The sequence below is a fragment of the Coregonus clupeaformis genome, chromosome 3 (genome assembly GCF_020615455.1).
Source record: "Coregonus clupeaformis isolate EN_2021a chromosome 3, ASM2061545v1, whole genome shotgun sequence".
Classification (NCBI taxonomy): Eukaryota; Metazoa; Chordata; class Actinopteri; order Salmoniformes; family Salmonidae; genus Coregonus; species Coregonus clupeaformis.
In genome coordinates, this window is record NC_059194.1 from 24509011 (window position 1) to 24530214 (window position 21204).

The following is a 21204-nucleotide window of genomic DNA, read 5'->3' on the forward strand; positions in this document are numbered from 1 at the left end:
TTGATCAGTGTCTCAACTAAATATTACCCAACCATCCACTTTGAAATTACATTGTGCGCCCAGTGGGACTTTAGTCTCTGCAGTAGCATTCATTAATCACCACTATAGCCATTTACTGCCAGAGAAGGAGGGAGGAAGGAGGGAGGGAGGGAGGAGGGAGGAGGGAGGAGGGAGGAGGGAGGAGGGAGGGAGGGAGGGAGGGAGGGAGGGAGGGAGGGAGGGAGGGAGGAAGGAAGGAGGGAGGAAGGAGGGAGGGAGGAGGGAGGAAGGAGGGAGGAAGGAGTAAAGTAGGGAAGAGGAGGGGAGGGTCTGTCCCTGTCCCAAAATATGCCAGGATTGATCATAGGGGACTGAGGAGGCTATTCTATTAGGGCGAGGAGATGTGTAAAGCATTAAGCCCTCATAATGCTTAACAATATCAAGGATTTATTTTCCTGCCCACCAAAACGGCTCCCTAAGGTAGGCGCTTAGATAATGCCAGTGAAGGAATTGCAAAATCAATAATTCTGAACTGCCACCGGGTAGCGTACTGTACCTCAATTTGCCGTGGCACTCCCCTCAATAGTTTAATAAAGTCTACCCCACTCCCTCTGTGTGGCCTATGGACATATTTTAAGGGATGAGGGCAGTGGATCATCTTCATAAGTAAAAGTGATGAAACATGATCAGTTTTGCCTCTAAGATCATCATGAATAAGATTATATGGACAGGGGGAACCTACTCTAAGATGCTTTATGAATATGAGCCCAGTGTAGATTAGTAACTATAACATAGAGATACTCTTACTGTATAATACACCAGAGTGACAATGTTCTTTCTAGTGTTCTAATTCTATTTCTGTGGACAGGAAATATGGACTACAAAGGCTGAATAGCATGGAACCATGTATAGCAGGTCAAGGTTGCTGTGGTTGTTGTAGGTGGTTGTTGTGGTTGTGGTGGTGGTGGTAGTGTTGGTGTTGGTGGTGGTGGTGGTGGTGGTGATGGTGATGATGGAGGTGGTGGTGGTGGTTGTAGTGTTGGTGGTGGTGGTGGTGGTGATAATGGTGGTGGTGGTGATGATGGTGGTGGTGGTGGTGGTGGTAGTGGTGGTGGTGGTGATGGTGATGATGGTGGTGGTGGTGGTGGTTGTAGTAGTGTTGGTGGTGGTGGTGTTGGTGGTGATAATGGTGGTGGTGGTGTTGATGGTGGTGGTGGTGGTGGTGGTGGTGGTGGTAGTGGTGGTGGTGGTGGTGGTGATGGTGGTGGTGGTGGTAGTGTTGGTGGTGGTGGTGTTGGTGGTTGTGCTATCTTGCCTTGTTCATAGTTAATCAAATAATACTAATTCTGCCCCCTCAAAAAGAGAATCAATAACAAATAATAAAAAATAAAAAATAAAATAATGTCACATGCTTCATAAACAACAGGTGTAGACAAACAGTGGAATGCTTACTTATGGGTCCTTTTCCAACAATGCAGAGTTAAAGATAAAACAAAAAAAAATAGTGGCATGAGGAATAGATACACAGTCAATAACGAATAACAATAACGAGTAAAAATAACATGGATATATGCAGGGAGTACCAGTACCGATTCTATGTGCAGCGGTATGAGGTAATTGAGGTAGCTACAGTGTAATTACATATAGGTAGGATTTAAGTGAGTAGGCAACAGGATAGATAATAGACAGTAGCAGCAGCAAGTTGCCATTTGATTAGCTATTTAGCTATCTTGTTTAGCAGTCTCATGGCTTGGGGATTCAGGGTCCTGTTGGTTCCAGACTTGGTGCACTGGTACAGCTTGCCGTGCGGTAGCAGAGAGAACAGTCTATGGCTTGGGTGGCTGGAGTCTTTGACAATTTTTTGGCCTTCCTCTGACACCACCTGGTATAGAGGTCCTGGAAGGCAGGGAGCTCGGCCCCAGTGATGTACTGGGCCGTACTCACCACCCTCTGTAGCGCCTTGCGGTCGGGTGCCTTGCAGTTGCCGTGCCAAGCGGTGACGCAGCCAGTCAAGATGGTCTCAATGATGCAGCTGTAAAACTTTTTGAGGATCTGATGGCCCATGCCAAATCTTTCCAGCCTCCTGATGGGAAAGAGGCACTGTCCTGCCCTCTTTACGACTGTGTGGGTGTGTGTGAGACATGTTAATTCCTTAGTGATGTTGACACCGAGGAACTTGATCTCTCGACCCGCTCCACTACAGCCCCATCGATATGGATGGGGGCGTGCTCGCCCCTCCTTCCTGTAGTTCATGATCAGCTCTTTGTCTTGCTGACATTGAGGGAGAGGTTGTTGTCCTGGCACCACACTGATCAGTCCTACCACCATCGTGTCGTCAGCAAACTTGGTGGTTTTGGAGTCGTGCACGGCCACGCAGTCGTGGGGGAACAAGGAGTACAGGAGGGGACTAAGTACACACCCCTGAGGGCCCCCGTCTTGATGGTCAGCGTGGCAGGTGTGTTGTTCCCTACCATCACCGCCTGGGTGCGGCCCGTCAGGAAGTTCAGGATCTAGTTGCAGAGGAAGGTGTTCTGTCCCTGATTCCTAAGCTTGGTGATGAGCTTGGAGGGGACTATGGTGTTGAATGCTGAGCTGTAGTCAATGAACAGCATTCTTACATAGGTATTCCTTTTGTCCAAGTGGGTGAGGGCAGTGTGGAGTGCAATAGAGATTGCATCATCTGTGGATCTGTGGGGCAGTTTTTGAAATGGAGTGGATCCAGGGTGTCTTTCAAAGCATTTCATGGCTATAGATGTGAGTGCAAAAACTTGAGACTTTAACATTAGAGATCACACACCAGCTGTTGGTAACAAAGAGACACACCCCTCCTCCCTTCGTCATACCCGAGTCTGCCGTTCAGTCTCCTGCCTCTCTTTTGCTGCCGCTTCCTCTTTCGAGTCCCGGAGATTAGAGCCTGGTCCGGAGGAAGCAGAATGTCCAGAGCTGCCAACTCGTTGAAGTATACATTTTCGTCCAAATCGAGATTAGTGATCGCTGTTCTGATGTCCAGAAGCTGTTTTTGGTCATAGGAAATTATGGCGAAGACATTATGTACACAAAAATGTAAGATCACACAAAATAGCAGAATTGGTCAGGAGCCCTTAAGACGGCTGCTATCCACTGCAGCGCCATCTTAAATGACTTCTTCTTGCCATCTTCTTAAATGGCAAGAAGGGAGCTTGAATTAGTGCAGCCAGAACAATCATAATAACCTGAATAGACAAAAGAGGCTACACTTGACTACCTCCTCTCAACTGTAAGAAACAAGATGGATTCTGTCTTGACTAGAAGAGATTCTTAGTTAAGAGGCAATCAATGCACTTGGCTTTCATTGTAATGAGAAACATTTATTGAACGTTTGTGTTTTGGGACAGATGCTGTGTCTCTATAGGATAGGGAGCATAATCAAAGACTGAACTGATTACAGTTTGAGGAGTATTAGTGCTAGCTAGCTGCAAGGCTCAAAGTGGTTGTGTTGTGTAGCCTAGTGCAGGAAGAGGAGCAGCAGCATATTATATTTTAAAACACAATGTGGCGTTACACTAGAGAATATTGAGGAAGGATAATGAGGAAGGATAATGCTGCTGTAATCCATCCCAACTTTGATTATTGATTACAGTTGTCACAAAGTGCTGTACAGAAACCCAGCCTAAACCCCCAATTGAGAGAGAGAGATTGCAGAAAACACTGATTTTCTTAATGTAAATGAACTAGCATAGCCGGTTGTAATACATTGGAGCATAATGAAATTATATGGCAGGGTCATCGACGAGCTCGGGCGTATTAGATGTGGTGCTTAATGCGAGCAGGCAAATTCAATCGCTCCTATTGATCCGCCACTTTATGTTCTGTGCTGTGGCTCCCTGCACCTGACCTCCATTCGCCGGGCAGAATTTAGTGTGGCTGCAGGCTATCCCATGATACATACAGAAGAGGAGGAGGAGGAAGAAAATAAGGACTAAGGAGAAAAGGTACAGTTGAAGTCGGAAGTTTACATACATTTAGGTTGGAGTCATTAAAACTCGTTTTTCAACCACTCCACACATTTCTTGTTAACAAACTATAGTTTTGGCAAGTCGGTTAGGACATTTACTTTGTGCATGACACAAGCAATTTTTCCAACAATTGTTTACAGACAGGTTATTTAACTTATAATTCCCTGTATCACAATTCCAGTGGGTCAGAAGTTTACATACACTAAGTTAACTGTGCCTTTAAACAGCTTGGAAAATTCCAGAAAATTATGTCATGGCTTTAGAAGCTTCTGGTAGGCTAATTGACATCATTTGAGTCAATTGGAGGTGTCCTGTGGATGTATTTCAAGGCCTACCTTCAAACTCAGTGACTCTTTGCTTGACATCATGGGAAAATCAAATGAAATCAGCCAAGACCTCCACAAGTCTGGTTCATCCTTGGGAGCAATTTCCAAACGCCTTAAGGTACCACGTTCATCTGTACAAACAATGGTACAAAAGTATAAACACCATGGGACCACGCAGCCGTCATACCGCTCAGGAAGGAGACGCGTTCTGTCTCCTGGAGATAAACGTACTTTGGTGCAAAAAGTGCAAATCAATCCAAGAACAACAGCAAAGGACCTTGTGAAGATGCTGGAGGAAACAGGTACAAAAGTATCTATATCCACAGTAAAACAAGTCCTATATCGACATAACCTGAAAGGCCGCTCCTCAAGGAAGAAGCCACTGCTCCAAAACCGCAATAAAAAAGCCAGACTACAGTTTGCAATTGCATATGGGGACAAAGATCTTACTTTTTGGAGAAATGTCCTCTGGTCTGATGAAACAAAAATAGAACTGTTTGGCCATAAAGATAGGCCCATTAACCATTCAGTTTAGGATTGCCTCGGGAGGGCAGTGGCCCAGCCCAGACCAGACAGTGAACATGCATAATCAATAGGATCGGAGCAGAATATCAATATGTCTGTGGGTGGACAGAAGAACCTTACACAAGAGAACACTCTCCACGATAAAGCTTTCTGTTTTTCATTGCTGGTGGACGTGGTACAGACAAGAAGTAGCCACAGGAATACATATATCCACATGGGGGAAAACTGCATCACTAGGTCTACAAGTGTCCAGTTCATTTAAGCCCTTACACCTGGGGAGCTAGAGGGGAAATGGCAATGCAATCTTCTGTTGTCTATTTGAGGACAAGAACCTTCCCTCAGCAACAAAGGAAGACCAGTAGATGAGCAGGAAGCAAATGCTTTTACACTGTCCTCTACTGTTGTGCTATTGCTTTTCCACTGTCCTCTACTGTTGTGCTATTGCTTTTACACTGTCCTCTACTGTTGTTCCAATGCTTTTACACTCACTTCTACTGTTGCTGCAGTATTGCTCTTTTGAGGGATCAGCCCATTGCTCTGAGGAGAAGAAGGGAAGGAACCAAAACTGCTAGAGATAAAGGCAAACAGCTTAGGAGACATGGCCAGGTGGAGAGAGAGAGAGAGAGAGAGAGAGAGAGAGAGAGAGAGAGAGAGAGAGAGAGAGAGAGAGAGAGAGAGAGAGAGAGAGAGAGAGAGAGTGGGAACCAGCAAACAGAAGAGCAGAGGAGGATAGCCAAACAAAACAATCAATCAATCAAATGTATTTGTTTATTTAGAGCCCCATTAGCTTTTGCAGAAGCAGCAGCTACTCTTCCTGGGGTCCACAAAAAACACACAACATGACAAGTAACAAAACCCTGATACACTGATAGACAAGGACAGTCACACAAACTGAAAATACAACGATATACAAACAATGCAACAAAAAAATGATATAAACAATAATAATGTATTTTATAAAGCCCTTTTTACGTAAGCAGTTGTCACAAAGTGCTATACAGAAACCCAGCCTAAAACCCCAATTGAAGCAGACAGGACCAGCGGGCGAGAAGGTGGATGAGACGTTGACCAAACAAATAACCAAATCAGAGAGGCTGGCCAACCCTGTAAAAGAAGGAGGAAAGGGAGAGAAGAGAGGGTTACCAGAGGTGTACCAGAGACGTCAGGTTGGTGGTCTCAGACAAGAAGACAATGACTGGCCATAACTAGGTCCTTGATATAACGTAAACACAATAACTACATTTAAACTGAGAATTTAGGCTGGTCTGAGGCCAAAAAATATATAACAAATCACATGTGCACCACAAGGCCTTACTTCAACCATGCTCTACCAAGGTTTTACAGCACACAGCTTTGCTACAGTAGCTATGTGGGTCTACTGTACTTCAAACAACATGTTGCATGATTCAAACCTTCTAACTTCAAACCAACTATCGAGATAGAGTAAGACAGACAGACTGAGAGAGAGGGGGAAAGAAAGAGTAAAAGGGAGTGATGTATAGAATATGAAGACGAGGGATGGCCTCTGGATCAATGTGAAAGGTCAGATTCCACAGAAACTGTTTATGCGTATGGGTGTATGGATGTGTGTGAATGCATGTGCATGTGTAAATGCGTGTGTATGTGCATGTGTGTGAACGCATGTGCTGTCCCCTTATGAACGCCTTGTACAGGCAGAACTAAACTGTATATTACAAGTGGTCATTGGACGCAGTCCCCATAATTCATCACAGATATTTCCCTTCATGCAAGATGAATATCCCTTTAAAGGCTTCCACTATGAAAGGTTATGAATGGACTTTAATATTAACTAGCTTTGCCTTGAGGATAGGAATCTTATTCTAGTTAGTATACGTTCTCATTCCTCTCTCTACCTCTTTCATTTTTCTCTCCATTTTTCTTGCACTATTTCTCTATCACTTTCTCTCTCGTTCTCTCTCTCTCTTTTCTTTCTATTTCTCTCTCTCTCTCCTCTCCTCCTTCACGGCATGCATCGTAAGCGTGGTACGTGTTCACATAATGGAAGGCGATAACACATCAGAATTATACTGTGGAAAAAGTGCTTTCATTTGTCTAACACTCACAGAGCGTGCACTCTGAAATGGGGCTTGGGTGGAAATAAAAGGGATTCTTCACTTGAAGAATTGATCATTATGGAAATTCATGCGTAGCATTTCGGTCATGCTAGATTTATAATTTCATGTCCATGTCCTCTCAGCTGCTAGTGCTTCAAATCCGGACAGAAAGAGGAAACGTAGTGCGTGGGGAATTGTTAGTGTACAGAACGTTGCTGATTTAGAAAATGTGTTATGTGGTTGTCTATTTCTCCACACTTGGAGGGGCAACCTGTTTAATTTTAGCATGCACCAAATGAAGTGTTTCTAATGTTTTTTTGCTGAGTGTAAAAACAGAACCGGTTAATAAACTGAGTTTTGACATTCATCTCTCTAGACAAAAGACGTATGTTCCCTCTATCTGCATATGTACCCTCTATATGCATATGTACCCTCTATATGCATATGTACCCTCTATATGCATACGTACCCTCTCTGTCTGAAAAATAAGTAGAAGAGAAAATGAACTTACCATGTGTTTCATCACTCTTCATGCTCTCTCTCTCTATCTATTTGGCTACAGTCCCAGAGACATATATATCGGGAGTGTTTTATGACACGGTTCAGGAACAAGAAGAGAGGAGGATGGAGTGAAATATCCCTCATTGCGTGTGTGTGTCTGTGTGTGTGTGTGTGTGTGTGTGAATGTGTGTGTATGTGTGTGTGTGTGTGTGTGTGTGTGTGTGTGTGTGTGTGTGTGTGTGTGTGTGTGTGTGTGTGTGTGTGTGTGTGTGTGTGTGTGTGTGTGTGTGTGTGTGTGTGTGTGTGTGTGTGTGAGGGAGGCTACTTGGGGATTCTACTGTCTCTAGTCTATCAGAATATGGCTGTGGGGGTGATTCTACTGTCTCTATTCTAGCAGAATATTGCTGTGGGGGTGATTCTACTGTCTAGGCTATCCCACTACCTCTCAGCAGCTAACACACTCAATACGTCAACATTATGAGGTCATTGCATCTCATCAGTGTAGTAAACCTGTTTCCTTCTCATTTTTCAAGCCAATTGAGCCAATGGAAAGCAGTAGTCATTCCACCCGCCTGCGATACGTTAGCAGCCAGCCTGCCCGCCACACTCCCGGGCCTGGCCTAGCCTCGTCAGCAGAACAGTTGGATAACAGAGAGGTCCGTTAGCAAGGCGGGATGCAGCCTGCCTGAACCCTAATAGAGCACTGTGAATGCACATGTTAAAGACCCGAGGCTAGCGCCATGAGGATGAATAGATCAGGATCCATTCAGCTAGATTTAGAGTCGGGAGACGTCAGTCAGTCAGTCAGTCAGCCGGGCAGGGATACTCACGGCTGGGGTGGGCTAGGCGTTGGCAGAGGTGGTGGTGGGGTGAGTAACCGCCCTGCTTCCCTGACTATGTAAGTACCAGCGTGGTCCGGTGAAGGGAGTGAGGGGGCTACGTGGCCTCGGCGGCTCTCTCTCCCTCCACCCACCACCACAGCTCAATAATCAATGGGAGCCATTTGACTGGTGGTCAGCGCAGGGCTGAGATCTCTCCCCTGCCGTTGTTATTAAAATCCATCACGCCACAGCGGAGTCCGACCGAGATGCATAATCGATAGGGGTTTATGAGAGAGAGCTGCCGGTTGAACATGGATCTCCCATCGAGCCGGATTCACCTCTCCATGACCCTTGCTTGACCTCTGACCTCTATCACTCAGGGCAAATGAGGTCAGAGGGACCGGTGTTAATACAGTGGATAAGAGTATAAATCAAATGTGGCTCTTTATCAAGAGGATGACATTTCCTCTCAGTTCTATTTCCGTATTGATGTGATGTTTCTGGCCGTGGCAACCAGGGATGGTTACAGCCAGTAGAAACAGAGACACAGGTGGCTGATCTAGCATGCAGAGAGTTGGAGCAATCACTGAGCCATATCGGAAAATAAACAGACACCGCACACACTCACACACACTGTACAGAGGACACAGAGGTCAACGGTTCTTTCTTTATCTTTCTGGTGTCAACGGGGTCACAGAGAAACACAGTCAGGGGTCAGACCCCTTTGAACTTTGAACATTTTATGGTTACAGACAATTTGTTACACTGTGTGTACATCTGCAGGCGTGTGTGTGTTTGAGAGAGAGTGTATCTTGACAAAATCATTAAAAGGCAATGGAAGCTACAGGCAAACACACTATTTGAATCTGATGCTGAGAGTCTTATGGTGATTTGTAAATTGCAAGGGTAACCTTGCTATGAAATGATTCATATTCTCAACTTCTCCGTCTAACTTTATTTTTCTCTTTGATGAGGAGGAACACCTCATGGTGCAAAGAGATATTGAGAGATGAGCGAACTGACATTATCAAATATTTTCAGAACTCTTCCTCTGCTAAAGCAGTAGCTCAAATTAATTGATTTTGGTCTGTGTCTCTCTGCCTGGCGCTCAGTGGAGGTGGAATGGATAATATATGTGCCAGTGGAGACTAGAGATTCATTACGCTCTGTTCTGTTCTGTTCTGGCAGTGAGAAGCAATCAGTTCTGATACACTGAGTGAGAGATAGACACCCTGCAATAATGGAGGAGACCTACAATACAAGCAGCTAACATTCCACAGGGGGAAGAGACAAAATAACTATGTTTCTTATTCCATTTCAGATCCATTTTTTTATTTTGTTTCTTAACCCCTGGGTCAGATCTCTAGAGATGGTAAACGTTAATTGATTGGCAATGTTAATGTAAAACCTATGTTGTTGATGTTAAGTTTTCATATTCACTCACAATGAGAATAAACTGGTGTTGAATGTAGGGAACAGAAACAGTGCCATCTAGTGGAGGAAAGGATAAGCACAAACACAAGCGCACACATACTGTACGCAGTTCCACACACATACTTTCACGTGCACACATACACAAACAAACACAAAGACATGCACAGAGAGGATGGTGACTACGGCAACAGCATACAATCTAATTGAAATACTCAGGGAATACAATACGTAAACAAACAATAAATTGCACAGATATTTCTGAAATGTTATTCTCAATAGTCATTGTAAAGGTAGTGAACTCCCAAGTTCAAAAACAAACACAAACAAACAAACACACACACACACACACTCCTGAATAAAGTATAGGCCTCCACAGAGAGTTCACCGTGTTGTTTTTAATAGAGTGAAACCATTAGTCTTGGGCCCACAGGTGCCAGCCAGGGTTATGGTGGTATACTTAGAGAGAGAGGCATTCTAGCAGCCCATTAATCTCCTGCTCTGATCCCCCACCCCACGCCAACATATTTACCCTAATTAAACAAGACAAACGAGAGAGAGCCAAACACTCTTAAATCTCCCTGATAAACATCTCAGCGACTGGCTGCAATATGGAAAATGTTGGAAGACATCACCGTTTCACCTTGTCTAATTACCCAGAGATCTTCATTAATATGCAAGGCTCCCCTTCGTTTCGGATGAAGCAATCAATCCCAATGTACATTTATGTATTTCTTTGGCAGGGGGAATGAGACTATTTATTTTCTGACTGATTGTAAATAAAAGCTGCTGATGTGATTAATATTAGCGCAGCTAGATGTACATTAGTAGGTTACGGATACACTGAAACAGGTGTTAAATATTTTAGAATGGATTAAAGTGTGTTACACACACACACACACACACACACACACACACACACACACACACACACACACACACAACACACACACGGGTGCATGCCCATACACATACACACACACACAGACAGACACACACACAACCCAGTGCTCTCATTGATGTAGCAGACCAGACACCATGACTAATGACTTAACCATTTCCATCTCCATGACAGTAGACTCCTCTTTAACTGTTAGGTATCAGCCACTGTTGACTCTGTTTACTGCAACCCAGATGTTGAGAAGACGGTCTGTTTACAGTAATTACACAGAACCATACAGGAGGCCTACTGGGAATGTCATAGATAATCATTATAATTGTAGAAAAAAAAATATATATAGCCAATTTGAGGTTACTTGTCATTCACAAACTACCAATCTTTGTCTAACAGACTTACTTGACTTATTTAGTTCCACTCAGTTCCGGTTTTCTTGACCTCATTCCAGGTGGTTCCTGCCATCTTCATCTCTTCCTCATTCGTCCTTCTTCAGGTCTTCTTTGGGTGGCCTCTAACAGAAGCACAATCAAATTGTTAGACACACCAACCAAACACCCACACAACTGCAGGCACATGCACACATTATTTTATTTTTACATTTTAGTCATTTTTAGCAGACGCTCTTATCCAGAGCGAATTACAGTTAGTGAGTGCATACATTATACTTTTTTAGAATAGTTTTTTTTTTTTTTTTTTTTTTTATACTGGCCCCCCGTGGGAATCGAACCCACAACCCTGGCGTTGCAAACGCCATAATCTACCAACTGAGCTACCTCCCTGCCAGCCATTCCCTCCCCTACCCTGGACGACGCTGAGCCAATTGTGCGCCGCCCCATGGGTCTCCCGGTCGCGGCCGGCTACGACAGAGCCTGGATTCGAACCAGGATCTCTAGTGGCACAGCTAGCACTGCGATGCTGTGCCCATCACACCCAGACACAGTGTAATATTGGCCAGCATCTGGGCTAAATGGCTACACATGCTCTGGCGTTTCCACAGATACAGTAAACCCAGGAAGCACCGTCCAGCAAGGTGTTTACAGACATGCAAGGGGATTACACTGGACTAATACCGCTAACACTGCCCCCAGAGTACACTCTCTTAGAAATAAAGGTGTTAAGTAGAACCATACAGGGTTTTTTGGTTTGTCCCAATAGGGGAACCCTTTTTGGTACTGGGTAGAACCCTTTACAGAGGGTTCTATCTAGAACCCTCTATGTAGGGTTCTTCATAGAACCCCCTGTATATGTTTCTACCTAGAACCCTTTATGAAGGGTTCTGCCTAGAACCCTCTATAAATGGTTCCACCCGCCTTATTAGCCTTTACCATTTTATTATCTATGACAATACATTACATATACAGCTGTGGAAAAAATTAAGAGACCACTGCAAATGTTTCTTAAATCAGCATCTCTACATGTATGACAGCCATTCCATTCCAGTGTCTGTTGAATTCCAACACAGGCACACCTGTGAACCACATGAACCAAATCTTATTTAACGAGGAAAAGTATAAAAACCACTGCTGTGGTCATCACTATCCTCTTGCAATAGGACCAGCTGGATGGCAAAAACAGTGCTAATAATACCTTAAAAGTAATATTAATCAAAAAATAACTATTGACCATGCCAAAAGAGTTGAAAAGGAAAGTTTTGAGTTAGGAAAAGAAGGGTTCAATTCTGGCTTTACTGGCAGAGGGATACAGTGAGCGTCAGGTTGCTTCCATCCTTAAAAATTCAAAGATGGAGGTTCATAAGAACAAGGTCATGCAGCAGACATTGGAGACAACAAAGCTACAGACCGGCAGAGGGCGAAAACGACTCTCTACTGACCGAGATGACCGCCAACTCATTCGAATGTCATTCAACAACCATAGGATGACATCAAGTGACCTGCAAAAATAATGGCAAACGGCAGCTGGGGTGAAGTGCATGGCGAGGACGGTTCGAAACAGGCTCCTAGGGGCAGGGCTGAAGTCGTACAAAGCTAGAAAAAAGCCCATCATCAATGAGAAGCAAAGAAGAGCTAGACTGAGGTTTGCAAAAGACCATAAGGATTGGACCGTAGAGGACTGGAGTAAGGTCATCTTCTCTGATGAGTCCAATTTTCAGCTTTGCCCAACACCTGGTCGTCTAATGGTTAGACGGAGACCTGGAGAGGCCTACAAGCCACAATGTCTCACACCCACTGTGAAATTTGGTGGAGGATCAGTGATGATCTGGGGGTGCAAATCGGGCAGATTTGTCTTTGTGAAGGACGCATGAATCAAGCCACGTACAAGGTTGTCCTGGAAGAAAACTTGCTTCCTTTTGCTCTGACATTGTTCCCCAACTCTGAAGATTGGTTTTTCCAGCAGGACAATGTGCCATGCCACACAGTCAGGTCAATCAAGGTGTGGATGGAGGACCACCAGATCAAGACCCTGTCATGGCCAGCCCAATCTCCAGACTTGAACCCCATTTTTTTTTTTTTTTGACCAGTTGTCATTTTCTGCAAATAAATGCTCTAAATGACAATATTTTTATTTGGAATTTGGGAGAAATGTTGTCAGTAGTTTATAGAATAAAACAAAAATGTTATTTTTACCCAAACACATACAGTGCGGAGAACAAGTATTTGATACACTGCCGATTTTGCAGGTTTTCCTACTTACAAAGCATGTAGAGGTCTGTAATATTTATCATAGGTACACTTCAACTGTGAGAGACGGAATCTAAAACAAAAATCCAGAAAATCACATTGTATGATTTTTAAGTAATTCATTTGCATTTTATTGCATGACATAAGTATTTGATACATCAGAAAAGCAGAACTTAATATTTGGTACAGAAACCTTTGTTTGCAATTACAGAGATCATATGTTTCCTGTAGGTCTTGACCAGGTTTGCACACACTGCAGCAGGGATTTTGGCCCACTCCTCCATGTAGACCTTCTCCAGATCCTTCAGGTTTCGGGGCTGTCGCTGGGCAATAAGGACTTTCAGCTCCCTCCAAAGATTTTCTATTGGGTTCAGGTCTGGACACTGGCTAGGCCACTCCAGGACCTTGAGATGCTTCTTACGGAGCCACTCCTTAGTTGCCCTGGCTGTGTGTTTCGGGTCGTTGTCATGCTGGAAAACCCAGCCACGACCCATCTTCAATGCTCTTACTGAGGGAAGGAGGTTGTTGGCCAAGATCTCGCGATACATGGCCCCATCCATCCTCCTCTCAATACGGTGCAGTCGTCCTGTCCCATTTGCAGAAAAGCATCCCCAAAGAATTATGTTTCCACCTCCATGCTTCACTGTTGGGATGGTGTTATTGGGGTTGTACTCATCCTTCTTCTTCCTCCAAACACGGCGAGTGGAGTTTAGACCAAAAAGCTCTATTTTTGTCTCATCAGACCACATGACCTTCTCCCATTCCTCCTCTGGATCATCCAGATGGTCATTGGCAAACTTCAGACGGACCTGGATATGCGCTGGCTTGAGCAGGGGGACCTTGCGTGTGCTGCAGGATTTTAATGCATGACGGTGTAGTGTGTTACTAATGGTTTTCTTTGAGACTGTGGTCCCAGCTCTCTTCAGGTCATTGACCAGGTCCTGCCGTGTAGTTCTGGGCTGATCCCTCACCTTCCTCATGATCATTGATGCCCCACGAGGTGAGATCTTGCATGGAGCCCCAGACCGAGGGTGATTGACCGTCATCTTGAACTTCTTCCATTTTCTAATAATTGCGCCAACAGTTGTTGCCTTCTCACCAAGCTGCTTCCCTATTGTCCTGTAGCCCATCCCAGCCTTGTGCGGGTCTACAATTTTATTCCTGATGTCCTTACACAGCTCTCTGGTCTTGGCCATTGTGGAGAGGTTGGAGTCTGTTTGATTGAGTGTGTGGACAGGTGTCTTTTATACAGGTAACGAGTTTAAACAGGTGCAGTTAATACAGGTAATGAGTGGAGAACAGGAGGGCTTCTTAAAGACAAACTAACAGGCCTGTGAGAGCCGGAATTCTTACTGGTTGATAGGTGATCAAATACTTATGTCATGCAATAAAATGCAAATTAATTACTTAAAAATCATTCAATGTGATTTTCTGGATTTTTGTTTTAGATTCCGTCTCTCACAGTTGAAGGGTACATATGATAAAAATGACAGACCTCTACATGCTTTGTAAGTAGGAAAACCTGCAAAATCGGCAGTGTATCAAATACTTGTTCTCCCCACTGTACCTATAAATAGTAAAACCAGAGAAACTGATAATTTTGCGGTGGTCTCTTAATTTTTTCTGCAGCTGTATAAGGCCTTTCTTTAAGGGCCTAGTTATACCCTAACACAGGTGTGTTAGGAATCTCATGGTTTACAGTAGTGATGTTACGTTTGATACCGGAGCTCCGAGGCATGCATCGAAATCGTTAAGCAGCTAATACCCGATGTCCATCAGATGCATACAAGTTTTGTTTTGCCTGCATTTTTGTACGTGACGCACATGTGCTTCGCTTTTCAACCAGCTAAAAGCTAGCTAGTTGGAGTCTGTGTTTGTACTTCCGTTTGTACCACCGCACAGTAAAGCAATGCACGAGTTGAAATGACTGAATGCATGCGGTACACAGACTGCACTGCAGCCTAGTATGGCAGCCCCAACTTAGCGTTGCGGACTGCTACATTGACAATGAATGACTTCCACTAGAACGTAAAGAGTTTGATGTCTGGTGGACATGAGGTGTAAGAGCCAATTTATGCATGATCTAGCAATGCGATCCGGAGGCTCCATATGTAAGGTGTGACACAATTGCGGCGCCTCCGGAGGCTTGCGAAGGCCAAATCTAGCTCCGTACGGCGATGCTGCGTGCCTCCCAAATGTTGTAACAATGTGCAGGTCTCCGTACAGCTCCGCATTGACATGATTGGTTGGCGATAGGTGGGGGCGGGAGGTCCTGTATAAACACAAACTCACTTCCTTGACAACTTCCTTCACAACAGCTCTGCTCTGTTGATCACATGTTTTTTCAAACCGTGTGTTGCTAAATGTGAGATCCCACTAATTTCGTCGTGGTTCCAGTGCTTTCTCTGATTCTAAGCTGCTTTCGAACACCGACCTCTACTGGACGCCGTACTTACAAATATAGTTAGGATTTTGTACAGGTAGTTTCACCTGACTGGTAGCTTGGCAGGTAGAATAGGGAACTATGGAACATTCAGGGATGTGAGGGTATGCGGTCGAATCTCATTGAAAGCACACTTTTGAAAATTGTTTTATGTGAAACCACACTATCTGCATTGTTGTTCAAATAATTTGTTTTATTTAGTATAGTATAAGCTTTTGTCTTTATCATTCTAAATAACGGCATAGTTTTTGAAAAATAGTAAACTTTAAGGCAAAAAGGGGAAGCATGATGTAAGATGCAAATCCGGCATTCCAACTGATTATTGGCTACTAAAGCCAACGACATACAGTTGCACCACGAAGGTTTGATGAAAACATTGGAGGGAAAAAAATGTCTATCTGATAATCACACGCTTCTATTTATTGCTGACTACCAGATGTCACTAATGTGCATTGTGAACCGAGTAATGAACCGTTTTTCTGCACAATCTGGTGAAACCTCCAAAGCATTCAGAAAGCCTCGGTATCCCATCACTAGTTTAAAGGCCCATCAGGCCTGCAAGTCACATTATGCTGGCTTGCAAAGTGATGTGTAATTCCGATTGGAATCCAGCCAGAGTTAGGATATCCAACAAGAGGAATTTGTAATCACCTGCAACCTGCATTCAGAATGACCGCTAGGGTAGGGAAGATTGAAGAAATCCAATTACTAACAGATTGGATTAGTTAAGAAAACGGTATGTTATTTATCTTTGTGTAGCATAATATTTATCAACCAATCAATTCAAAAACACAGATATTACAGTAAAACAAACAATTCAGAAAATCTCCCTGCAATAGAGCATGCTGGGAAATATTATATAAGGTTCTATGTAGAACCCTTCTTGTCTTCCAAACAATACTTTTTTTCTTCTAAAGAATCATCAAAGAATCCTTTCTTCCAAAACGGTTCTTAGGATGTCAAAGGTTCTAGGTTGAACCCTTTGCCTTACAAAGAACCCTTGTCTTCCAAAAAGGATTATTCTGATCAAATCGGTTCTTGGTAGAAACCTATCCTTCCACAAAGAACCCTTTTGGAACCCTTTTTTCTACGAGTGTACCTACCACACACACACACACACACACACACACACACACACAAACACACATACAGTGATGGTGGCAGGCTAGCCTCCTGTACATTGGACTCCCGTCGCTCAACATTATATTGCTTACTCGTACCCTGCAGAATATTTAGGAGCCCTCTGGCTCCGAAAACTTTTGCAACACCAAATGCATAATCTGGAATTCCTTGGCTGCTTGGCGGGTTGTAATATGTGTGAACTGCTGTAAAATAAACATAGGCCTAAAATAAATGTTTTCAAAATGACCAATAAAATAAATACATTTTCTGTAAAACTGCCTTTTTTAAAAAGGTATTGTTAGTATTTTTGCATGGCTAAACATCTGTCCTTTTGGGAATTTGTTTGGGAATGCAAAAATTCTGAGCAGCAGACATCCAGCAGAATTGTTTTTAACTGCATTGCCAAAGATAAGGCCGGGAAAAAGGCCTACAGTTATTCATTTTTATTCATGCTATGGCTAATTCTCTGCTTAACTAATATTCTCCTGCTAAACTGCTAAATGGCTCTGTCATTTCTTTAGTTTGTGCATTTATTTTGAGTGCTTACTTTGTGTTTGTCTTGTGTTGTCGTATCTCGAAGCACCGCTCATACAGTGGGGGAAAAAAGTATTTAGTCAGCCACCAATTGTGCAAGTTCTTCCACTTAAAAAGATGAGAGAGGCCTGTAATTTTCATCATAGGTACACGTCAACTATGACAGACAAAATGAGAAAAGAAAATCCAGAAAATCACATTGTAGGATTTTTAATGAATTTATTTGCAAATTATGGTGGAAAATAAGTATTTGGTCAATAACAAAAGTTTCTCAATACTTTGTTATATACCCTTTGTTGGCAATGACACAGGTCAAACGTTTTCTGTAAGTCTTCACAAGGTTTTCACACACTGTTGCTGGTATTTTGGCCCATTCCTCCATGCAGATCTCCTCTAGAGCAGTGATGTTTTGGGGCTGTCGCTGGGCAACACAGACTTTCAACTCCCTCCAAAGATTTTCTATGGGGTTGAGATCTGGAGACTGGCTAGGCCACTCCAGGACCTTGAAATGCTTCTTATGAAGCCACTCCTGCGTTGCCCGGGCGGTGTGTTTGGGATCATTGTCATGCTGAAAGACCCAGCCACGTTTCATCTTCAATGCCCTTGCTGATGGAAGGAGGTTTTCACTCAAAATCTCACGATACATGGCCCCATTCATTCTTTCCTTTACACGGATCAGTCCTCCTGGTCCCTTTGCAGAAAAACAGCCCCAAAGCATGATGTTTCCACCCCCATGCTTCACAGTAGGTATGGTGTTCTTTGGATGCAACTCAGCATTCTTTGTCCTCCAAACACGACGAGTTGGTTTGGTTTCATCTGACCATATGACATTCTCCCAATCCTCTTCTGGATCATCCAAATGCACTCTAGCAAACTTCAGACGGGCCTGGACATGTACTGGCTTAAGCAGGGGGACACGTCTGGCACTGCAGGATTTGAGTCCCTGGTGGCGTAGTGTGTTACTGATGGTAGGCTTTGTTACTTTGGTCCCAGCTCTCTGCAGGTCATTCACTAGGTCCCCCTGTGTGGTTCTGGGATTTTTGCTCACCTTTCTTGTGATCATTTTGACCCCACGGGGTGAGATCTTGCGTGGAGCCCCAGATCGAGGGAGATTATCAGTGGTCTTGTATGTCTTCCATTTCCTAATAATTGCTCCCACAGTTGATTTCTTCAAACCAAGCTGCTTACCTATTGCAGATTCAGTCTTCCCAGCCTGGTGCAGGTCTACAATTTTGTTTCTGGTGTCCTTTGACAGCTCTTTTGTCTTGGCCATAGTGGAGTTTGGAGTGTGACTGTTTGAGGTTGTGGACAGGTGTCTTTTATACTGATAACAAGTTCAAACAGGTGCCATTAATACAGGTAACGAGTGGAGGACAGAGGAGCCTCTTAAAGAAGAAGTTACAGGTCTGTGAGAGCCAGAAATCTTGCTTGTTTGTAGGTGACCAAATACTTATTTTCCACCATAACTTGCAAATAAATTCATAAAAAATCCTACAATGTGATTTTCTGGAATTTTTTCTCTCTCAATTTGTCTGTCATAGTTGACGTGTACCTATGATGAAAATTACAGGCCTCTCTCATCTTTTTAAGTGGGAGAACTTGCACAATTGGTGGCTGACTAAATACTTTTTTTCCCCACTGTACATGTCCGTGCTCTACAATGAGGCGTGCCCTCTGACGTGTGCGTGTATACTCACAATGCTCGAGAAGCAAAGAAAGCACCCTTTTTCCCCATGGGTTCTGTTACTGTGTGATTGTGCACCACTGCTAATTGTGGCTATGGTTTAGCCCAGAAAGGGGCTCTAGGTAGTTCTACCTGTCTTTTTTTGCTAGTGTTTTGTAAACTCTGATGGGGAGAGTGTCCATGTGAGGGTATGCAGAATTTTGTCTCAACTGTAAGTTACCCCTAGACTGTTTGGTAAGGCCAAATCCAATTTTGTATTGAGTAAATTTGACTTTTTATTATTCTAAGACATTTTTGGGGTTTATCGTTTGTTTTTGCATATTTCTGCCAACATTATAATTTATTCTAACCACTGACATTATTTTGAGAATGAAATCACCACTTTTTGCTTCTTATACTTTGCTGCCTGCCTGCCCTTAAGATCGCAAGATACCTTTTCACAACCCACCTCCGTCAGAGAGATGTTGGTGATGAGAAGGGCTGGCTGGCTGCTTAGTGGAGGTTTAGGATCCATCAGCAGCAAAATAAACAGTGATAGTGTCTCTGGAGGGTCTCTCACGTGTCCATATTCCAATGCTCCTATCCACAGCTCTTGGCACACAGCATGGCTCTCCTACAACTGGCTAGGCCTGCTGTGGAAACACAGGAGGTTGGAGACACCTTAATTGGGGAGGTTGGGCTCATGGTGATGGGCATTGTGTTCTCTGTAAGACTTTAATCAGTCAGTTTCTGTCATATGTGTGTTATTTTGTGAAATCAATACAAATGTGGGTGCCATTGAAAAGACAGATCAGTCCCAACAAAACCTCACAGAAAACCTATCTCTCCACATTTAGTGCAGCTGGACCTTGACAGTATTGAGTGGAGTTGAGAGTATGCGGTTCTGTTAGACTGGGTATATTGCTGGGTACAGTCGTCTTCAGGGGGGAGATAGAAGGTGAGAGAGGAAGGAGGGGATGTAGTCAGAGAGGATATGTTAAGCAGCATTCAGGAGAAACGGCTGACGACATGAAAAGCCAAACACTGGCTTCCTTTTTCACAACAGACTCCGGTGTTCAGCTCTGTGTTCTCCTAACAATACCCCCTGGCTTTTCCTCTCGTTATCCCTCCCTCTCTCTTTATCCCTCCCCCTCTCTCTCGCTATGTGTTTCTCTATCATTCTTTCTCTCCATCCCGCTACCTCTATCTCTCCCTCTGTTTCTCTATTCTCACTCTCTCTGAACTCCATACCTCTTTCTCTCTATCCTTCCTTCTCTCTCTGTAATTCTCTCCGTCCTCTCCCGCTACCTCTCCTCTCGCTCCCTCCCGCTAGCACCTCCTTGTTCTCTCCTGCTACCTCTCCCTCCCTCTATCACTCCCTCTCCCACCAGAAAAAAAGACTCTAATGGTAGCTACCTCACTATCAACCTAGCTGATATAAACAGACTCATGTGTAAAGGCTCAAATGAGGGAAGCTAGGAACACAGGAAACAATGAGATGTTGATAACAGCTCTAGTGTTTTTTTCTATCTCAGAGTGTCTTTGCAGGAAAGGAGTGAGTGCCTATACCAGGTTATGGGCTCAGTGTGGGAAAGGCACAATACATGTGTGATGGGTAAAATACTGAGACATCTGGGATGAGCCTAATACAGACTCACAAAGGTGCACATACACACCAAATGTTTGCACGTACCATACGGTTAGCCTCATCTGGTTTATTTAGACATACTGAATGACTGACTGACTGACTGACTGACATACTGACTGACTGACTGACTAACTGACTGACATACTGACTGACTGACTGACTGACATACTGACTGGCTGACTGACTGACTGACTGACTAACTGACTGACATACTGACTGACTGACTGACTGACATACTGACATACTGACTGACTGACTGACTGACTAACTGACTGACTGACATACTGACTGACTGACTGACATACTGACTGACTGACTAACTGACTGACTGACATACTGACTGACATACTGACTGACATACTGACTGGCTGACTGACTGACTGACATACTGACTGACTGACTGACTGACTGACTGACATACTGACTGGACATACTGACTGACTGACTGACTGACTGACATACTGACTGACTGGCTGACATACTGACTGACTGACTAACTGACTGACTGGCTGACATACTGACTGACTGGCTGACATACTGACTGACTGACTAACTGACTGACTGACATACTGACTGACATACTGACTGGCTGACTGACTGACTG